The 10,302-nt window shown below is 39.9% G+C and overlaps 1 long non-coding RNA gene across 1 annotated transcript in view; it reads left to right on the top strand.

Moving 5' to 3' along the window:
• LOC138949772 (uncharacterized) overlaps positions 1-8,966 on the top strand; it is a 13,206-nt gene extending 4,240 nt beyond the window's left edge. Inside the window, exons 2-5 of the long non-coding RNA XR_011450433.1 lie at positions 362-522; positions 3,979-4,115; positions 6,528-6,613; positions 7,817-8,966. This is a non-coding gene — a long non-coding RNA (uncharacterized lncRNA). The remainder of the gene's footprint in view (positions 1-361; positions 523-3,978; positions 4,116-6,527; positions 6,614-7,816) is intronic.
• The last annotated feature ends 1,336 nt before the right edge of the window (positions 8,967-10,302 follow it).

Raw genomic sequence — 10,302 nt, 5'->3', positions numbered from 1 at the left:
AGTACGACTCACTCAATGACCACACACACAGTAACAACTAACATTAACAAACTTAGGTATTTGATTGGGCTGAGGTGCAGGGTGCAAAACTTGGTGTTACACAGTCGCAGGGTTGGATTGGTTGAAATTAAGATTTGTTGTGATTTCAACCAGTCAGACCCCGCGTGCGATTTCCACCCAGTTCGGTGGCTCAGAGTCTGGCTTTTTGCACCTCACCCCAGGTCACATGTATGTAGTATACATGTTGACATCTTATACGTTATACTTTTATGATCATTGTATTGAATGCATGTCTGGGAATTCACTAACCATCATGATTCGACTATTCCTGGTTAACCATTTTGCTACTCTTTATTTTTAGTGTGTGTGGACTCTCAATCACAGTGCAGTTTGATTCATGCTGCCGCTGTCACCACAAGAGATGTATGGGACAGAGACCAAGATTCAATACAACTTACAAGAATCAGAACACCCTCTAGCCAGCCATCACTTGAAAACTCAGGACTAACAACACTTTATCAAGTGAGTACAATTTGATGGTCTTTACTACCCTTTTTTGTGGGTTTTTTTCATAGATAAATTCTCCTCGGATCCCAGGATTTCCGAGAAAAGCTACACATTTCAGAGAGAACAGAATTCCTCTTCCGAGAAAAACAAAATCGAGGTACAAAAATCAAAAAGAACAATCTACCCAGTAGACCAAAGTCTTCCATAAAACCGTCCCTTCATTCAGTGAGATTCCGCCCGTGTGAGTCACTTTTGAAAACTGTTTGAATGAGCTAGCTCCTACAAGTGGCACACGAAAAGCGATCGTAATGTTCAGACATGGGATTCTTCCGTAAATTTACGGAATTCCGTAAATCTTTAGGCTCCAGGGATCATTCTTGAGATTCGTGCAAATCCGCTGAGAAAATGTTGGGGTATATGTAGGTATAGACCCAGTTTTTCGGCCGGTCCGCTGATCGCGACGCTCCATTCCATACTATTCTTGAACGGTTGGTTCCTAAAACGGTCAGACTGTTGCTGGTCGATCCGTATGGGAACGCGCTCTTTGTCTCCAACAGTCACCGTTTCAACGTAGCTGTCGGGGATTCAGTATAAGCATACCGTATGAGAATGATTCGGCGCCATTTTTACATCGCTTCGAGCCACCTGCCAAACTGATGAGGAAGCTAAAGCGAGACGAAACCGTTATAGCCCGGGAAATTGACCAGCAGAAGTACAAGAAAAATCTCTGGAGATTCGACTGGCTCGATGAAGTTGTATCATTGAGCTGGAAAGACGAGAAAGGCCAGAAGACACAAGACGTGAAACTGAAAGTTGGCGATGCTTTTGCTAAAATCAACTTGCCGGGAAAAACTCAGTGCACTTTGTGCAACGATGTTATCAACTACGGCTCCAATGGAAAGACTGCCCTCAAAAGCCACTTGAAAAGCAACAAGCACATGACTATCCTGAAAACCCAGTCGTGTAATCAGTCACTGGGGTCGTTTGGCACCGACAAGGTAAGAACATTGAAACCACACCGTCACATGCCACCACCACCCCCCCCCCCCCACCCCCGCCTCTCTCTCTCTCTCTCTCTCTCTTTCTCCTCCTTATTTTGAGTCTTAGTGTAAAATTAATTTGAGAAACATGGGAAGGAAGAGAAAGGGGGGGGGGGGGGGGGGGGGGGGGCTATGATTAAGCTGAAATATGCATTTCAGGGCCATTTTTGTGTGTCTAAAACACTAAAAAACTTCAGCTTCGGGGGGCTTTCCCTAGACCCCGACCAGGGGCGTTGCCCCTGGACCCTACTGGGGGCCTTCTGCAGCCCCCAGACCCCCACCTTCTTTTTCCTTAATTATCATTTTTTCTGAATCCCATGTCTGAATGTTGAACGCAGTTTAGTAGGGTAGTGCACAGTTCGAAAGGGGGTCCTGGAGAGTAAGTATGTTCAAATAATATTAATTCAGTTAAACTTGGGTTATGATTATTGGTTACTCGCAATACAAAACATGTACATGTATTAAATTTGGTCAGTTTTTTTGTTGTTGCTGTGTACAATATTATTCATGAAAGATACTCCCATTCCCAGAATACAGTGTTCTGGGTGGTCGAACGTGTAGCAAAGGCCTGTACGTGTAGATATTGCGTCACCCGTGACTCACTTTTTGAGTCACTTGAGAAAATGTGACTCTATGTAATCGGTCAGTGTTAGTCTGTCCGGCCGGCCGTCCGGCCGGCCGTCCGGCCGGCCGTCCGTCCGGCCGGCCGTCCGGCCGGCCGTCCGTAGACACCACCTTAACGTTGGACTTTTCTCGGAAACTATCAAAGCGATCGGGCTCATATTTTGTTTAGTCGTGACCTCCAATGACCTCTACACTTTAACGATGGTTTCGTTGACCTTTGACCTTTTTCAAGGTCACAGGTCAGCGTCAAAGGAAAAATTAGACATTTTATATCTTTGACAAAGTTCATCGGATGTGATTGAAACTTTGTAGGATTATTCTTTACATCAAAGTATTTACATCTGTAGCCTTTTACGAACGTTATCAGAAAAACAAGGGAGATAACTAGCCTTTTCTGTTCGGCAACACACAACTTAACGTTGGGCTTTTCTCGGAAACTATAAAAGTGACCGGGCTCAAATTTTATGTGAACGTGACTCCCAGTGACCTCTACACTTTGACGTCTGCTTTGGTGACCTTTGACCTTTTTCAAGGTCACAGGTATGTCTTGAAGGAAAAAAATTGAAATATCATATCTCTGAAACTATTCATCGGATTTGATTCAAACTTTATAGGATTATTCTTTACATCAAATTATTTACATCTGTATTGTGTTGTGAATAGCAATTTCTTCCTGTCCATCTGATGCCTCATATAATATTCAGAACTGCGAAAGTGACTCGATCGAGCGTTTGCTCTTCTTGTTTCTCCAATGTTCCAAAGGCATACGTTGTTTTGCTCCCACCAAGACTGCAGATCTTGGCAAACGCGTGATGTAAAAACTACATTTGATCACGTTACCCGTACACGTCCTGGAAAGTGCTGATCTAGATCTTGCTAATATGCAAGATTGCACAGATTTTATTTTTTCAATTTGTTTTTTAATCTGGACCTGCCAACAGATCATGCACACAGACACACGCACACACACACACCCCTTTCAGAGTTTTCTTCAAATCAATTTACATACCTGTGAAAACTCGTTTCTTTGGAAATTCCTTCTTTACGCAAGCATTCCTCCGTTCTTTTATTCTGTACATATTAAAAACCTCTTTCTATTTTAATAATTTCTATTTAAACAAAATTTAAAAAAGGAAAATAAAGGGAAATGTTACTTGGCAAGGGAAGTAACAGATTTGTTCTCAAATGGATAAACCCCCATGAATCCCACAGTTCCTAAATGGTTCGATTCAAGTAAATGTTTGCTTTCTCTTTATTTTGGAAATGGGTCATGGCGAGATTCCCAGTGCTTCACTTTGTGCCACACCCTAAAATAAGACCATTTTGCCAATTCAACATCTCAGAAAAATGAAAGGACTGAATGAAGCCATTGAAGGGTTGCAAAACGTTTGGAGAAGGTGGACTGGCCTGAAATTGAACGTGATGCATTAACGACATCAGTAGGGCAGGCTGGAAGTTTCCGCAAGGAGGTTGCTACTGCTAAGAATATTAAAAAAACCGGTTAGGTCAAAAGATAACAATGTTTTCAAAGCTTTAATATTGATATGGAAGTGTTGCCGACGCCAGACGACATTATCAGGAGTCATGCATAAGATCGCATGAATCACAAAGTGGAAATAACGGTAAAAAAAGATTGTAGAAAAAAATGTTGTAGTGTACTGTATCAGTGTTATTGACTCAGTGTATGGCGGTTCACTTTCCCCAGAGAGAAAGCAACCCGAATTGCCATGAGGTTGACCTCACAGGACTATATCAATTATCACACCTTATCCTTATTCTTATCCTGTATTTTATGTGTCGTTTTCAGGTCCGAGGACTTATTGGTGGGTGCCTCTCACAAAGAAGTTCTATGGCCAGAGTACATTCAGAGCCTGACCAGTCTAGGATACCTGGGTCCGCTGCTGGAATTTCTGCATATACCACTCCTTCATCATGCAAAAACAGGTGAATCGAATGTCATTAGGCTTGGCTACACACACAAATCTTTCTGGTTAATGCTGACTGTGGTTGCTATTGTTACGGTCAGCCAGACAGCCCTTAATTGCCTTTTCATTTTCATTGTTATTCAATGTGCTGACAGAAAGCTATATCCATCGCCTTTATCTGTTTTAGCATTCCCTAGCAATGGCAGTTTTGTGACCATAGTAGTTAGTACAACAAGCAGTTATATACATAGGCTTGGTTAGTATTTATTTCAAATCTTAAGCTGTGTTTTTTTAAAGGATGATCGCAATGCTAATCTCGAACCATGGTTTTTTTCCATCTTTGGATGAGTTGTAGGTTTTGAATTAGCAGCTTTTGTTTATAAATCCAGGAGATCTGAAAAGAAAACCCGATGTTCATTACATTATTCTGGTGGTGTTTGAAATTCTCTCTAGCAATTACTTTATAAAAGTGGGGTTTGCAACTTAGTAATAGTAATACTCTTCTATACAGTGGTGTACACCTCTTTCTGACTACATGATTGTAGTAAACTTTGAAAATGTAACCAACAATTGTTAATCATTACAGAGTGATTGTTATTTAATAATGTTAACGAGTTTTGGTCCATGTTGGGGTCAATCAATTCAATAATCCAGAATGGTATGGGTATTTTGCACAATGCTGCCAACAATGTGATAATGCTCTTCTTCCATTTAAAAAAGTATGGTAACTTGTTGACCATTACATTAATAACTCACACATGTATCTGTGTTAAATCCAGCCCTGTCTGTCACCACTACTAGTCGGTTTAGGTTTGAAATAAACAGGCTACGGTCAAAGGAAGCATACACATTATTCTTGTTGCTACTCATAGTATACCAGATTCGGACCTCAAGATTTCGGGGGCGATGTCATGACCACTAGGCCACTCCATCAGTTTTAACAAAGATGCAAAAGTTACAATTTGTTTCTATGCTAAGGTGGAATTAACGTGTACACTATATTGGGGTGTGCACGTTAAAGATCCCACGATTGACAAAAGGGTCTTTCCTGGCAAAATTGTATAGGCATAGATAAAAATGTCCATCAAATACCCGTGTGACTTGGAATAAAGGCCGCGAAAGGTGAACATTCGCCTAACAGGCTTGAGGTTTGCTGGTCGATGTGAATGCGTGATATATTGTGTAAAAAATTCCATCTCACACGGCATAAAAGCGCTTTGAACTTCGGATAAGGCGCTATATAAATAAAGAGAATTATTATTATTATTATAATACCATTCAATGATTCATGGTGTCTGGGTGGCCGAGTGGTAACGCACTTGCGCTCGGAATCGAGAGGTTGCGTGTTCGACCCTGGGTCAGGCCGCTATTTTCTCCCCCCTTTCCTAACCTAGGTGGTGGGTTCAAGTGCTAGTCTCTCGGATGAGACGAAAAACCGAGGTCCCGTGTACACTACATTGGGGTGTGCACTTTAAAGATCCCACGATTGACAAGAGGGTCTTTCCTGGCAAAATTGTATAGACATATATAAAAATGTCCACCAAATACCCATGTGACTTGGAATAATAGGCCGTGAAAGTATATACTCGCCTAACACGCTTGAGATTTACTGGCCGATGTGAATGCGTGATATATTGTGTAAAAAATTCCATCTCACACGGCATATTGTAAACGCCATGAGCCTCCCTCTGGGAGGGTATGTGCGTAGAAATACTCACTATAATTCATGCATTGCAATAGCGTCAAAATTGTCTGTAAACTTCGCCGTTATTTTGCAAACATGTTTCACGAAATTGCAGCACATGTTTTATGTTACCAATACCATGCTACACGACATTCAGGCGATGTGATGGCTGTGATATCTATTTACAACATACAAGTTAACTATGTTAAGTAGAAGAACAGTAATTTATTGATTTAATCTCTCCAAATCTCTGTGCAGTTCAAGTATAGCTATCCAAGAAATAGTTAAATTCACTCCTGAGCAATTGATGGATAAAGGTATGAAATAATGAAATAGATGCTGCTCCAAAAATAATATAAAATAAATGTATAAATTGTTCAGCGCTTGTCATAATTGGCGCAGTAGTATAAAGTGGTAAGAACATCAGCCCTGAAATCGTGAGTTCCTGAGTTTGAATCTCCACCAAGGCGTATTTGTTCCCTTTGGTGCCTCTTGAATATAGAGGGAGCAAACAGGAAGTTATCACAGCAAAAGTCAAGCGTTAAATGAATCTGTCATGGTTTCAGGCCGCCTTCACTGAACTGAGTTCAGTACGTGCTTCTAAGCCCTATCTTTTCAAACATCGAGCCACGTATAGTCGTAGATAGACGACAGCTTTAAGTACAGTCAACAGTGTGTTGTCGCTAAAACGTTTTGACTTATGTAACTTTGTAACTGATTTCTAATTTATTTCCATTGTTCATCAAGAAACTGATGACAAACAAGCTGTTGGAGTAAGAGAAGAGGGACAACTCACAAGGGTCAAAATGGTGGCCGCGTCCGGAAGAACTCAGGTATGTTTTTAAGTTTGTAGAAGTTAAGTGGTCCTGGGATTTGTTTACCCCTTTCGTTACCCTCCACCCCCACCCCTGTTTGAAGATAACTGTGAATAGACGTCTTACGGAAATAATTTTTGTCCCGATTTTTGGTTGGTGTGGTAGATGAGCTCATTTTACAAGGACAAGCTTTTCAAAACAAGGCGAAGCATGCACCACACTTCTGATCAGCTTTATCCTGCGATCAGAACAAACAAATAACTCTGATATGTATGTTATGCAGTCGGCGCTCATATATATAATTATAATACCCTTTTCTTTCAAAACTATGCACATCAGAGCCGATTGCTTGCAGATCAGTGGAAGTGTTCTCTAAGCACATGTGTTTTATGAAACTCATGTCACATCAATCAGAACATGTTGAGAGGGATCACTATAGCACATAGGCCAGCGATCATCGGGAACTCTGATAAACTTGTGAACGTTGATCATTTACAGAAAGTGGCATAGTATTGTGCACACGCTGCATAACAAACACATCAGAGTTAGTTGTTAGTCCCGATCACAGGATAAACCTGTTCAGAAGCACAATACTTGTTTTGTCTAAGTTTGAAAAGCTTGACCACTTAAAAGAGGCTCTTAGTCTTACTCTAATAGCAATAGACCTGAAAATCCTGACAGTTATTTCTGAACATCGTCTATTACTATTAGAAAACTCTTGCTGGAATGGTAAATGGTTTGGTATTTTGTGCACCTTCTGGTACTGTGTAAGTTAAAACGTACATGCTAGCCTAAACAATAGCTCAAACGCTGTTTTACACACACAGCAATATAATATTACTTGTGTCTCTAAGTTTATGTTGAATTAATTCATTCATGATTTACAATGACAGTTTGAACAGCAAAATTACTTATGGTTGTGTGTTACTGTTAGCAATACACTGTATGAGCTCCAGCCTTCACTTTCTATTGCAGGAAGACAATTTGAGATAAGGGTTGTGTGTTCTCCAGTCTGGTTGTGATAGTTATGTTTTTGGGTGTGTGCTATTTGTTTTTGTGTGTGTGTGTGTGGTTATTTGTTTATAAATGAATGATAGTGTGTTCCCTTTGAGCGAATGTAGGGAACTCAATACTTAACAAACCTTCGGGTTTCTTGTGAATACAGTTTGTTTGAAAAAGTGTTTATATCTTTGTAATTCCAGAATGTTTTGTTTTTTCCAGTGCAAGACAGACAGTGTTTTGTCCGATGGTGGCCACTACTTGTGATACTGTCTTCCAATCAAGGCACAACAAGGCTGGGATAAAAAGACATCAACACAGGAAGTTCTAGTATCACCACCAGGCAGTAGCTGTGAAGATTGATGTTAAAGCCCTCAGACATGTTCACTGTTTAATTTTGAGAGCCATAGACTGATAGAGGACTACTATGGACAAACAAGAGAAGATACAGTTTGGTAAACACTCACTGTGCATTTTTCATCAATTCTATTGTTTAACTCTATTATGTGACCCTCCACCACGGAATGAGTCGCATGTCTCCTTTGCATGATTTTCATATTTTTACATTTTCCTGAAGAGCTTTTTATGCTCTATCCAGTGGTGCAAACCATTTTTGAAAAAAGCAAAAACTGTTTGAGTTATAAGCCTGTTACTAAGGTGACCCTCACACTGTTACAAGACACTCCTCGGACTTATATTGAGCCTAGCGCAGAACCGCGCGAGGTGACATGCAACTCATTTCGTGGTGGAGGGTCACATATGTTCGTGGTGGATTTTGCAGCTTTTATGGACATGTTAGTTCAAACTTTGTCTTTTGGGGGGATTTTCAAGTGATGTATATTGATATACAGCTTCTTATTTGATTTCACACAGTGGTCTAAATAAATGTACAATAGAACCTAGCTTTCTGAGACCACCATAGAATTGATCTCCTCCCCTAACAGATGTCTTTACTCTCTTCTTGCGTTCCCCAGAAAACTGAATTTATTTATGTATGAGAGTGTAATATCTTCTTTCCCGTGTGAAAAAAATTGTCACAAGAGAAAGTTTAGACACAGAAAAGCAGAGTTTATTTATTTTTAGTACACCTTGATCTAAAAATAAATAAATCTTGCTTTTCTGTGTCTAAACTTTCTCTTGTGACAATTTTTTTTTCTCACATTTTTAGTACACCTTGATCTGAGTGATCGACAAGAAGAAGAAGAAGTACACCTTGATCTCCAAAGTGTCCTTCGTGGCTAGGAGTGCAGCATAAATAGTTTCCAAACATCTCTGTACCGGAATATCACAGTGGTACTTGCCATGAAAAAACAGCCCTATGGTCCAGCCAAACATGTCCTTACATTGCAGGCGGCCTGTCATTACAGGTATATGTTACTGAAGATAATAACAAGTCGCATAAGGCGAAAATACAATATTTAGTCAAGTAGCTGTCGAACTCACAGAATGAAACTGAACGCAACGCAAAGCAGCAAGACCGTATACTCGTAGCATCGTCACTCCACCGCCCGTGGCAAAGGCAGTGCCCGTGGAATTGACAAGAAGAGCGGGGTATTCGTTGCGCTGAGAAGGATAGCACGCTTTTCTGTACCTCTCTTCGTTTTAACTTTCTGAGCGTGTTTTTAATCCAAACATATTATATCTATATGTTTTTGGAATCAGGAACCAACAAGGAATAAGATGAAAGTGTTTTTAAATTGATTTCGAAAAAAAAAATTTGATAATAATTTTTATATATTTAATTTTCAGAGCTTGTTTTTAATCCGAATATAACATATTTATATGTTTTTGGAATCAGCAAATGATGGAGAATAAGATAAACGTAAATTTGGATCGTTTATAAATTTTTATTTTTTTTTTACAGTTTTCAGATTTTTAATGACCAAAGTCATTTATTAATTTTTAAGCCACCAAGCTGAAATGCAATACCGAAGTCCGGGCTTCGTCGAAGATTACTTGACCAAAATTTCAACCAATTTGGTTGAAAAATGAGGGCGTGACAGTGCCGCCTCAACTTTCACGAAAAGCCGGATATGACGTCATCAAAGACATTTATCAAAAAAATGAAAAAAACGTTCGGGGATTTCATACCCAGGAACTCTCATGTCAAATTTCATAAAGATCGGTCCAGTAGTTTGGTCTGAATTGCTCTACACGCACGCACACACACACACACACACATACACACACACATACACCACGACCCTCGTCTTGATTTCCCCCTCGATGTTAAAACATTTAGTCATAACTTGACTAAATGTAAAAAGGGACTTCAGAAGGTGTCCAGTCCTTTATTGCAAGGTTTCTTCTTATCATAGGCTGTTCTCATATGGCAGGTGCGACTATTTTATCTCTGTGGCAAGCTTGGCAATGTAGCAGAAGCTGAATACACTTCTGAGTTTTGAATTTTAATACCCCATGCATTTACTGTAAAAAGTTGGAAAGGTTGCTCCATGTAACTCTATTGTCTGAATGATCTCCTGCACCTTATTGATTTTACCTGATGCTTTTTTAATGACTATGTACACAGTCTATGATGCATACGTGTTATAATCGGTTTCTTTAGTACACTGTTGACTGTATCACACTTTTCAGTCACTGGGACCGAGAGACATCAGAACAGGCCATTTTTGTTTTTAACAGAATGAAATATCCTATTGTGTGAAAAGACAATGAACATTTATTTGCTCTGTGTGTGTGTGAACTTA

The sequence above is a fragment of the Littorina saxatilis genome, linkage group LG16 (genome assembly GCF_037325665.1).
Source record: "Littorina saxatilis isolate snail1 linkage group LG16, US_GU_Lsax_2.0, whole genome shotgun sequence".
Classification (NCBI taxonomy): Eukaryota; Metazoa; Mollusca; class Gastropoda; order Littorinimorpha; family Littorinidae; genus Littorina; species Littorina saxatilis.
The sequence above is the reverse complement of the archived record's forward strand: the minus strand, read 5'-3'. Positions and strand labels throughout refer to the sequence as shown.